This window comes from Spermophilus citellus (assembly GCF_964194105.1).
Source record: "Spermophilus citellus genome assembly, chromosome: 4".
Lineage (NCBI taxonomy): Eukaryota > Metazoa > Chordata > Mammalia > Rodentia > Sciuridae > Spermophilus > Spermophilus citellus.
In genome coordinates, this window is record NC_138185.1 from 31,477,413 (window position 1) to 31,489,120 (window position 11,708).

At 40.1% G+C, this 11,708-nt stretch overlaps 1 protein-coding gene across 6 annotated transcripts in view; it reads right to left on the bottom strand.

Annotated features, from left to right (window-relative positions):
• The window catches only part of GPCPD1 (glycerophosphocholine phosphodiesterase 1), a 57,269-nt gene extending 53,640 nt beyond the window's left edge, over positions 1–3,629 (bottom strand). For 2 of the 6 annotated variants that reach the window (XM_081288676.1, XM_081288675.1), the window contains exon 1: positions 3,210–3,371. The gene's annotated coding sequence lies outside the window, so the exon portion shown is untranslated. Of the gene's footprint in view, positions 1–3,209; positions 3,372–3,397 lie in introns of those variants that run through there. The other 4 variants (XM_081288677.1, XM_081288674.1, XM_081288673.1 and 1 more) reach the window with 4 other exon arrangements.
• Positions 3,630–11,708: the final 8,079 nt, after the last annotated feature.

The following is an 11,708-nucleotide window of genomic DNA, read 5'->3' on the forward strand; positions in this document are numbered from 1 at the left end:
CCTCAAGCATGCTAGGAGAGCACTCTACCTCTGAGCCACAACCACAGCCCTATAACTTGTACTTTAACAGGGTTTACTAACACAATTCTCAAACTAAGGACAATCTCATCTACTTGATTACAGAGTTGATATCACTGCTGACCAATTTTATTTTTTGGCTTTTTAAAAAATTTTTATTCTAATTTGTTTTATATGACAGCAGAATGAATTACAGTTCATATTACACATATATAGTGCATCGTTTTTCATATCTGGTTGTATATAAAGTACATTCACACCATATGTGTCTTCATACATGTACTTAGGGTAATGATGTCCATCTCATTCCACTATTTTTCCTACCCCAATGCCCCCTCCCCTCCTCTCCCTCCACTTTGCCCTATCTAGAGTTCATCTAATATTCCCTTACTCCCCCTCCCAACCCCACTATGAATCAGCCTCCTTATATCAGAGAAAACATTCGGCATTTGTTTTTTGGGGATTGGCTAAATTCACTTAGCATAATATTCTCTGACCAATTTTAAATAACCAATTCAACCAATAAGAGAAATCAGATATAGGGCTGGGGTTGTGGTTGGTTCAGCAGTAGAGCGCTTGCCTAGCATGTTCAAGGCCCTGGGTTAAATCCTCAACACCAGATAAAAATAATTAAAAATAAAGGTATTGTGTCCAACTACAACTAAAAAATATTTTTTTTTTTAAAGAGAGAAATCAGATGTAACCATTTCTATATCTTAAAAACAACTGCTGGTACAAAATTATCCCTAGATTTCTACTACATTAAAACCATCAGGAAAGGCTGTAAATCTAATAAAAGGGAAATAAATCAGCTGATTATTAAAATTGGGCTTTTCATTCCTAAAGTTGTTTTATAAAGTGGCTATAGTAACTTGGCAGTAAACAGCTGCAGTAAATGTACTATACAAAGTTATATATACAAGCACAAAATTGCCCCACCCCCAAAAACCCTCCCCAAAACTCAAAGCATCACCTTCCATTGAACTGACAAGTCAAATCAAGCAAAGTAGTTCAAATTTCCACTCTCCAAAAATAAATATCATCCCAACAAAAGAGAGAGAGCTGCTACCAGGGCAGTTTACTTGATTGTGAACAGAGGCCAAAATTCTGGTGCAGGGTTGAAGCATACAGTTTTGGCACCCAGCTATCACCAAAACAGCAATGACAAAGTAAAAAACAGATCTACTTCGGACCACAAAATTTACACATCCACTGGTACTTCTTCCTCTCCCAAACAAACAAAAACCATCCCAAAACAGAGGGGGAGGTCTTCCAGATAAACAGAAAACTAGAATAAGATTTAAAAAAAAAAGCTAGTCACTGTATGCACCGAGCTGACTATGTAGATATTTTAAAACAATTCACTTATTACCTCACAGACTACATATACTTCCTGAGACAGGTTTTGGTTTGTTTGCTGAGTTAAAAAAAAAACAAAAACAAAACTGGGCTTTTAAAAGATAAACGGCAATCTCACCTGAGATTCAGTAGTGCTTAAAACTATTGTAACATTTTTAAAACTATAGCAAAATGATATTGCAATTAATTTAAATCTTTAAAAATTTTAGAGTTCACACTACCTGTCAAAATAAATTTTACTGTATTCTTTTTACCAAACAAACTTTCCCAACACTTGACTTTACCAGTTCACAAGCTTGGGAAACAAAAGATTTAAACAAACCAAGGTACAGGAACATTTAGTTAGAGGTAAACTGAACTCAGATTATTTTTTGCTAAAGAGTGTATGTCTGGCCAAAAAGAATCTGTTTTCTTTCCAAATTCTTCAAGGAAAAAGTTATTTCCAATTAGCCTCGCTCTTCTCTAGACTCCAGCAGCTGTGATCCTCTAAACTAGCTATAGTAAAGGAACATATGAAATCCCTACAATTAATCTGTTATTTTTGGTGGAGGATCATCATGATCCCACTTTTCTGACCTCTACATACTTTAACTCAATGTTTTAATCCAACACAATGTACATATTAATGGATTTTTATTTAGAAAGTATTTCTGAAGTAGATTTCATTAAGATACATTAACTTTCTAAACAATGCAGTAACATTTTTTCCAAATGTTTTCCATTTCATTTTCTGATGTATATATTTCATATACATGTATATTGCATATGTATTTCATATACTTTAATGTTTGAGTTATACACAGAATTTGATTCATCAACCTGCTTTTTTTTAACATATCAAATTTTTATTCACTATGAGTTTGCTTTTGTGGTCATCATTTCTTTGAGCCCAGTTTTCCTGTCTTACTTTGCAGATTTAAATTTTGCATAGAACACTGTCTAGATCTTAAACCAGCAATGGTTTGTGCTATTTGTATCTAAAGCACTAAAAATAGGAAAAAGACTGATGGCTTGTATTTTTTTCTTAGTTATGTAATAACTGTTAGAAATGTGGCAAATAGAAGCAGCAGCATTAAGAGGTAGAGTAAGTTGATAGGAGCATGGCAGAAACTGAGAGGGTGACAGAAAGGAGTGTGAAAACACCCTCAGATCCAAACATCCTGCTTTTGCTTGGTTTGATCAGTTCCTCTTTGCTGGTACTACAGACTCAACAGCTGCCTCAAGGTGAAAGAAGTATATACAATTCCTGCCAGATTTCCTTTGCAACTAGGCAGTGCGTAAGGGAGGAAGGGGCCAGAAGAAGCGCCTAACTCATGAGGCTTTTTCCGAAAAGTCAGGTTTGGGGAGATATAGAATGAGGTGGAGGAGGACAGCAGCCTCAAAATTTTATCGAGGGCACTGATGACTATTCCTGGAATAGGAATATTTCTAGTAAAGAAAGGCACTGTGGTTCCTAGGAAGAACTTGACTTAAAAGCAAGCCCAAGACTTCTGGTCCATATCAAATGCTCACTCTGCTACTTTGGGGAGTTTTCTTTTGTGGTCACTATTTTTAGGCAATTGGGAGGGAAAAACAGTTGTCAAGACACTGTGAGTTACTTAGGGACACAGTGGTAGTGGGCAAAGGGACTGCAGTGGGAAAGGGGTATTCAGGGGACTTCTGTTGCATTTTGTGTGTTTCTTTGTTCCTTAACTTAGTACTGTATATATTCTTGGTGGTCCTACGCTCTATAAATTCTAGCCACATGTTTCAAAAGGGAACCAAGCACTGGACAGTCCCGGGGAACCGTGGTCGCGAACAAAAGCGGGTAATACTCCCACCCACCGACTTACCGCAACGAACGTCAAGGCCGCCAAGGCTCCCGACGAGGCGCCCCGGCCGCAGCCGCGGGACCCAGCCAGCCCCTCGGCAGGGCGCCCCCAGCCCGGCCGCGTCCCGGGGCTGGGACTGCCCTGACACCTCGCCTGCCACGTGAGCAGCCGCCGCGGCCCGCACCCGGCGCCCGGCCCGCCAGCCTTACCTGCCGTGTCCCCGGGTCAGCGGTCCGCGGCACCGCCGCGCCGGAGAGCGAGGGCCGCAGGCTGAGGTGCCGGGCGCCCGCCGTCCACACCTCGCCAGCGCTCCTCCAGGCGATCCGCGGCAGCGCTGAGCGGTAGGAAGCGCCTCCGCTCAAACCGGTTTCAGCTGCTCCAGACCAAACGGCCAGGCCACCCCATGGGGCGGGGCCGGAGGGCGGAGAGGCGGGGCCTGACGTCACGCCCGGCGCTGTCCCGGCCAATCGGAGGCCGCGCGCCAGGGGCGGGCCCGCGCTTTCCTGGAAAGGGCCCGCGACGGCGGCCGAAGGTGGACGGGTATCCCCGGGTTCCCCGCGGCTGGCTAACTACTCCAATCTGGGCTGGTAAACGCGCTTGCAGAGGTTCCGCAAGCTCAGGCCGCGTTCATCAAGGACTAAGGGCCGAGGCTGAAGCGGCAATTCTTCCACGTTTGAAAGTGAGGGAGATAAGAAGGCTTGATGTTTCTTAGAAACTTTCATTCAGTTACAAAGCAGTCACTTTGGGATCAAATCATTAAAGTTGAAGATAAAGATCAGGAAACCTAAAATGGTTCAGAGTTGATCCTTTGCCATTCAAATTATAGTCTACAGGCCCGTAGCATCAAGAGACAGCACTCACCTAATCCCAGACCTGCCTAACCGAATCTGCATTCAACAACACCCCGAGGCTATTTGTATGCCAAGGAAAGTATGAAGGAACTTTTCTAAAAGTAGAAAGACCCTTTCTCAGGAAATTGTAGTCTCTTATGTTCTAAAAATAAACCCTATTAAAAAAAAAAAAAAAAACTTTTCCCTCTCCATCAAGGTCCTCAAAAAATTAATCAGTATTAATCAAACTGCTACCAGCGTCAGGGTTAACCTTTGCTTAACTTCAAGTAAAATTATGTTAACATTTAAATTTAGTGAAATACTGAAAATTGGGGCTGGGGATGTGGCTCAAGCGGTAGCGCGCTCGCCTGGCATGCGTGTGGCCCGGGTTCGATCCTCAGCACCACATACCAACAAAGATGTTGTGTCCGCCGAGAACTGAAAAATAAATATTAAAAAATTCTCTCTCTCCCTCTCTCTCTCTCTCTTAAAAAAAAAAAAAAAAGAAATACTGAAAATTAAGAACCACATTTTAGGGAGATGTTATCTTCAGTAAAAGATAGTTGTAGTTACAAGTTGATTCAAATGGGCCTTCTAAAAAGGTATTTGGCTTAAAAAAAAACAAACACAAAAACTCTTGCTTGCGGGCTGGGGATGTGGCTCAAGCGGTAGCGCGCTCGTCTGGCATGCGTGCGGCCCGGGTTCGATCCTCAGCACCACATACCACTCTCCCTCTATCACTCTCTCTTTAAAAAAAAAAAAAAAAAAAAAAAAAACCTCTTGCTTGCTATAGACACAGCGTCTAGTCTTATAAATCAGATTGTTTATGGCCACATTTGATATTTGAACTTGGATTAGATCCTAGGACATTTCTGACAAAGTCATTCAGTTATTAAATAATTAATGGGTGCTTGCTTTTTGCTGGGCACAAGATACAATGTTTTTTCATTTTTTATTGCACTAATTTTAATCCCAAATTTCTTGAAGAATTAAACTTCCCTCCTATTATACACCTTTATTTGTTAAAGTCTGCTGCTTTCACTGTCCTTAGATAACTTGGAATCAATTTCATTCCTCTGCTGTTAGTCATATTTAAGTGATGAATTTTTTCATATATTTGCTTCCTTTAAGTGTTTATAGATCTTTATTTTCCTGTGCTCACCATTTGGTCAAGTTATTTTTTTAGTCAAGCTATTATTTGCCTAATTGTTTATAGTTCAATGATAGACCTAAACCATATTCCTTCCTTAAATCCTCTTGAAATAACAATTACAGTTGGCCCTACATATATGCATATTCAACTACTCACAGATCAAAAATATTCAGGAAAAAAAGTTGCATCTGTACTAAACATTTAAAGAGTTCTTTTTCTTTTCATTATTTCCTAAGTAACAGAGTATACAAAATTTGCTTTGTATTGAGTACATCATCTATAAGTAACTTAGAGATGATTTAAATATAAAAGATGTAGAAGATGTGCAGAAATTAGACTAAAACAGTTACATTTATATAAGGGACTTACTTAATCATTTTATTATCCCAGGAAGTCCTGGAAACAATCCCCTATGGATATGGAGGGACAACTGTATACACATTTTGAAAAATATCCTAAGGGTTGGGATGTGGCTCAGCGGTAGAGCACTTGCCTAGCTTATGCAAGGTCCTGGATTCAACCCCCAATCCTGCAACAACTACAACAACAAAAATCCCCTGACTGGGCCAAAAATTAAGGAATTTCTAAAAGATATGAAACAAGCCAATAGCATTAGACGATTCACATAGAATGTGGATCTACACAGGGAAAAAAGGGATTCCTGGAGATGCTATTTTGCAGTCTTGCTTACAAACTGTTATAGAACATTTTAGATTATGCTGTTTATTTGGTTATGATTGAGATATTGAAGTAGAACATAAATAACATTCTTTTCTCTTGCCACTTCTGTGGAATATTGTAATTTTCTAGACACATGGTTGATGAGATTAATTTAAGTCTTACCTCACTGTTTACAAAAGAGCTGCAGCTGAAATTAGAACTGCAAGATTAGGAGCCAGACCCCCTGACTTGTCTTCTATTTTACCTGTCTCTGACATTTTATTTTATTTTACTTTTTACTACTACGTCATTTTTTTTAAGAGAGAGAGAGAGAGAGAGAGAGAGAGAGAGAATTTTAATATTTATTTTTCAGTTCTCAGCGGATACAACATCTTTATTTGTATGTGGTGCTGAGGATCGAACCCGGGCCACACGCATGCCAGGTGAGCGCGCTACCGCTTGAGCCACATCCCCAGCCCCAATTGTCTGTGACATTTTAAATAAAATCTTTGGTAAATTTTACTGCCATTGATAAATTTTGAGGAAAAATCTGGTAAACCCATTTAATTTCTTAATTAGGTTATCTAGAACAAATGGTTATGTCTTCTATGTCTTCTAGATATGTTCCATTTTATTTTCTGAAATTACTTTTATTAGGTTCAATATTTTCATATGCATTTTACCTTTCATGTGTATTTTACCACAGAAAATTACTTTTATGTTCATACCATTATTTTTTTTAAACAAACCACTAACTATAGCTTCTTTCACTGAGTTTCTTTTTGTGGCCATTATTTTACTGAGTTTAATTTTGCAAACATGTATTTTTTTTCCACAAAGTATTGATTCTTTCAATAATGTTTACATAACAGCACATTTTTATCTTGGCAATTTTAGCTATTATCAGTTTTGTTGTTCTGATTCTTCTCCCAGAAACATTCATCATGACTAGATAAAACACTCACTGCTGATACTTATCTCTTGCCCAATCTATGAAATATTGTGAGTATTCCTCCAGTATTCCAGTTGCTCCACTATCAGACTCAAATGCTATCACTTTTGTGTTTTGTGCAACTCACTGGTAGCCCTGTACCTCAAAAAGCCTTTCCGTGGAATTCAGGGATTTATTTCCTCTGTTTGCCATCACAGATAATTCCCCAACTTATAATATGCACTGCTTATGCTTCATGAACGTGATAAAATGCTAGTGCTAACTATTGATTGTTCTTTCATATAAAGATCACTCCCACACAGAGGAAATCGAAGTAACTTCTGGGTTCCAAAGCAATTCAAGTGACTTAAAGGTAAGCCTTCAAGTCAGGTGTGGTGGCATATGTCTGAATTCCCAGAAAATTGAAAGGCTGAGGCAGAAGGATCACAAGTTCAAGGTCAGTCTGGGCAATTTATCAAGACCTGTCTCAAAATAAAATAAAAAGGGCTGGGGATGTAGCTCAGTGGTAAAGCACCTCTAGGTTTGCTCCAATACCAAAAATAAAAATAAAAACCTGAACCATAAAACCAATTTCAAACTGGCCACAGCTTTTTCCCATGTTGCTTTCAGAGTTCTCAAATTCACTTTAGGTTCATTTTATTGTATTTTGATACGTAAGGGGTGCTTAACCTTTGAGCCACATCCCCTGTGTCCTTTTTATTTTTTGTTTTGAGAGAGGGTCTCACTAAGTTGCTTAGTGCTAGGAGCCGCAACCAATAATATGAAATAATATGATGCATGGCACTTTTGGTTGTAAGGTGACGCCAGCTAGCCATTGAGATGATATGATTATGTTAAGATTTACATTCATATAGAAATTGGACTCCTGCTGTTCACCTTGGCCTGCTATGGGACTCATGTTACGGGACTCCTGGAGAGTTCCCATTGGTTGGGGAAGGATAGTAGGAGGGAATTCCGGGGGAGGTCGGGGCCCCGGTTCCGGTAGATGCAAGCGCGTGGGTGAACCGGCAAGCTTGCCAGACGTGTACGTGGTATTGGCGGCATTTTCAAAAATAAAGTTTTATTCCTGCTTGAGTGGCTCGTGATTCTGTGCCCAGCTAGACTGCGGCAGCTTAGGGCCTCACTAAATTGCTGAGACTGGCCTTGAACTTGGTATCCTTCTGCCTCAGGCTTCCAAGTTCTGAGGATTACAGGCCTGGGCCACTGAACCCGGCCCATTATAGGTTTAAAACCTTTGAAGCAAGAAAGGTTCAAATGGCAGGATCAATTGTCATCCTTGATTCATTTCCTCTCCAATTAACTGTAAATTCAGGCACCGCAGGATTTTTCAGATGAAGGTTGAAAAGGCACCTGGCAGCCACCTAGCACAGTGCCTGCTCCTCCATAATGCTGAGGTCCCTTCCAGGCTTCACTAAACCTCCCTTCCATGAAGGAATTGTTCTAGGGCAGAGTCTTGCCACAAAACTGAAGCAGAGCTGGGTGCAGTGGGGCACACCTGTAATTCCAGTGGCTGGGGAGGTTCAGACAGGAGGATCACAGTTCAAAGCCAGCCTCAGCAACAGCTGGGGCACTAAGCAACTCAGTGAGACCCTGCCTCTAAATAAAATACAAAATAGGACTGGGGATGTGGCTCAGTGGTCGAGTGCTCCTGAGTTCAATCCCTGTTACCAAAAAAGAAAGAAAACTGAAGCAAAAATGAAGACCCCCCCTTCTTCACCCTAGTTCTTGTGTTCATGCCAGAAATATTTCAGACATGTGGCTAAGAGGTTAAGCATGAGTTTATTGAAGGGATAGGAAAAGAAAAAAGGGGACACTCAAGAGAGAGAGTAGGTCCTCTCAGAAAGGAAAAGGGCTACATGCCTCTCCTTCCCTCTGGTTTTATTGGGGTCTATACTAGTGTTCTCTAGAGGAACAGAACCAACAGGAGGTATGATTATGAAAAGGGGATTTGTTAGATTGACTTACAGTCAGAGGCCGGATATTCCGCAATGGCTTTCTGCAGGCTGGAGAGCTGGAGGAACCAGCAGCGGCACAGTCCAAGATGCTGAACCTCAGAACAAGAAGAATCAGCGATGCTACAAATCACTGGCAGAGTCTACTTTGGAAGAGTGAATGAAAGTCTGATGTCCTCAGGGAATCACCGCAGCAATCAAGAAGAACCAAGCTTCCATCTGCTGCTGCTTCCTAATTCTTCCAACTTTTATTCTGTTTAAGCCTCCAACCTCCTGGGTGGTGCTGCCCACACTTAGGGAGGGTCAACACTTCAGTTTGCTATCCCACATGCCAATCATTCCTAGACACACCCTTACTGACTTATCCAGAAGCCTCTTAATCTTCTGTATCTCTTAATCCAATCAAGTTGACTGGTCAAGTTGACCATCATAGAGTCCCAAGGAAATTTCCAGGGAGTTCTGCTCAGGTCCACCTTTTGGCTCACAGCAAAATGATATCAAATTTTCAAGTCCCCACTGTGCATGGCAGTTCTAGGTCAGTTTGACCCATGCTGATCAGTTCTAATTGGAATCTTATTTGTGGTGCCGGCTTGTTTTGTTTTTTTGTTTGGTTTTGTTTGGTATTAGAGATTGAACCCAGCAGCACTTTACCACTAAGCTACAGCCCCAACCCTTTTTATTTTTTGAGGCAGTGTCTTGCTAAATTGCTTAGGATCATTCTAAATTGCCAAAGTGGCCTGGAATTTGCAATCCTTCTGCCTCAGCTACCCAAGTCACTAGGATTACAGGTGTGTTTTACTACACCAGACTGTAACCTGTTCTTATAGATTTTATGATTAGGGAGAATTATCCTTATCTCCCTGAGTTGTAGGATCTGGTCTGTGTAAGGGTCACAAAAGTCCCCTCTCTGGGGTAACTTGTATTTTCATCAGCAGTTCACCTACATTTCTCCTGTGAATGAAAGGTTGTTTGCTGATGATTTTAACATATCCTGTTGACTTAAGCCAGGCAGGGATACAGGTAAATGGCTTTTAAAAAGTAAAGAGCCAGGCACAGTGGCACATGCATGTAATCCCAGTGGCTCTGGAGGCTGAGGCAGTAAAATTGCAAGTTCAAAGCCAGCCTCAGCAACTTAGCAAGGCACCAAGCAACTCAGCAAGACCCTGTCTCTAAATAAAATATTTTTTAAAGGGCTGGGGATGTGATTCAGTGGTTAAGCACCTTTGAGTTCAATCCCCAGTACCAAAAATAAATAAATAAAAAATAAAACGGATTAGGAGATATTGTTTACTGCTAAAGTGCTCCTGAGTTAAACTCCCAGTACCTCCTCCCCCCAAAAAAATATTAAGAAAGAAAGAAAAAGAAAATATATAAGGATCATTACCATAGGCCCAGTTTATAAAATTATTTCAACCTCATGTTCCCACCACTCACATCTGATCCCTATCAGAACCACCAAGTTCATGAAATTTGATTTGATTGTAAGACAATACTAAGAATCAAAAGGGGCTATTCTTTATACTATACCTTTATGTTTTCTTATAACTTAGAAAAAAAATTATGAAGACCCAAGAATAGTTGGAGTGGGCTGGGGATGTGGCTCAAGTGGTAGCGCGCTCGCCTGGCATGCGTGCGGCCCAGGTTCGATCCTCAGCACCACATACGAACAAAGATGTTGTATCCTTAAAGATGGTGTGATAACTAAAAAATAAATATTTTTAAAATAAATAAATGAATAAATAAAGATGTTGTGTCCGCCGAAAACTAAAAAATAAATATTAAAAATTCTCTCTTTCTAACTCTCTCGCTCTCTCTTTAAAAAAAAAAAAAAGAGTAGTTGGAGTAAAGTAATACCTGCTCTAAATCACAGAATTATGGCAATGAAGCTATTTGCTTAGTGAGAGAAAGAAAGAAGAAGAAAAAAAACCAAAAAACTCCAGTATCATAAAATCTGTAAGAATAGGTAAAATCTCCCTAATCATAAAATCTGTAAGAATAGGTTACAGTCTGGTGCAGTAAAACACACCTGTAATCCTAGTGACTTGGGTGGCTGAGGCAGAAGGATTGCAATTAGATTTCTTTACACTTATCTATCTATCAATTTATTTGAGTACTAGGGATTGAATCCAGGGGTGTTTTACTCCTGAGCCACATCCCCAGCTCTTTTTTATATTTTGAGACAGGGTCTCACTGAGTTGCTTATGATCTCGCTAAATTGCTCAGGCTGGCTTTGAACTTGCCACCCTCCTGCCTCAGCCTCCCGAGCGGCTGGGGTTACGGGGATTAGCCACCTCACCCAGCTCCTTACCCATATTTTAAATCCATATAAACATAAAGCAAGAGCATGAAAGAATTTTTAAAATTTACTTAATGGAAGAATAGTCTTAAAATATTTGTCACTCTAAAGTTTTCTTCCCCACAGAAAGGGACAATTATTTTTCAAAACTGATTGGGAAAAATTTCCATTCAATTTTGACTAACTGGAAATAAGTCATTTGGGATAACTTGACCCATCAAGGTGTTAGTTCAAGTATTCATGTTCTGATAGCATTGCGGAAATATCCCAAATAGTGAGATAACATTTGTAAATGACATTTCTTATTTTATTTTTATTTTTTTGTGGTGCCACGGATTGAACCCAGGGCCTTGTGCATGCAAGGCAAGCACTCTACCAACTGAGCTAAATCCCCAGCCCAATATCAAGAAGCTTTAAAGAAACATTACTACATGTAACATAAATGAACATAACTGCAACCCTAGAACACAAGGGCCCTATGAACTCTTTAGAAGTAAAAACCTTATTAAACCAAGAAGCAAAAGTTATACTGGAAAACACTGAACTGAGCCATTTTGTGTCCCGCCTGTTCTATTTATTATTATTACTATTTTATCTTTCCAAATGTTTCCTGGTCTTGTGCATTCCTATTCAAATAGATTCCCTATGGGAATTCCCTTTCCTGCTTAAATGGCTCC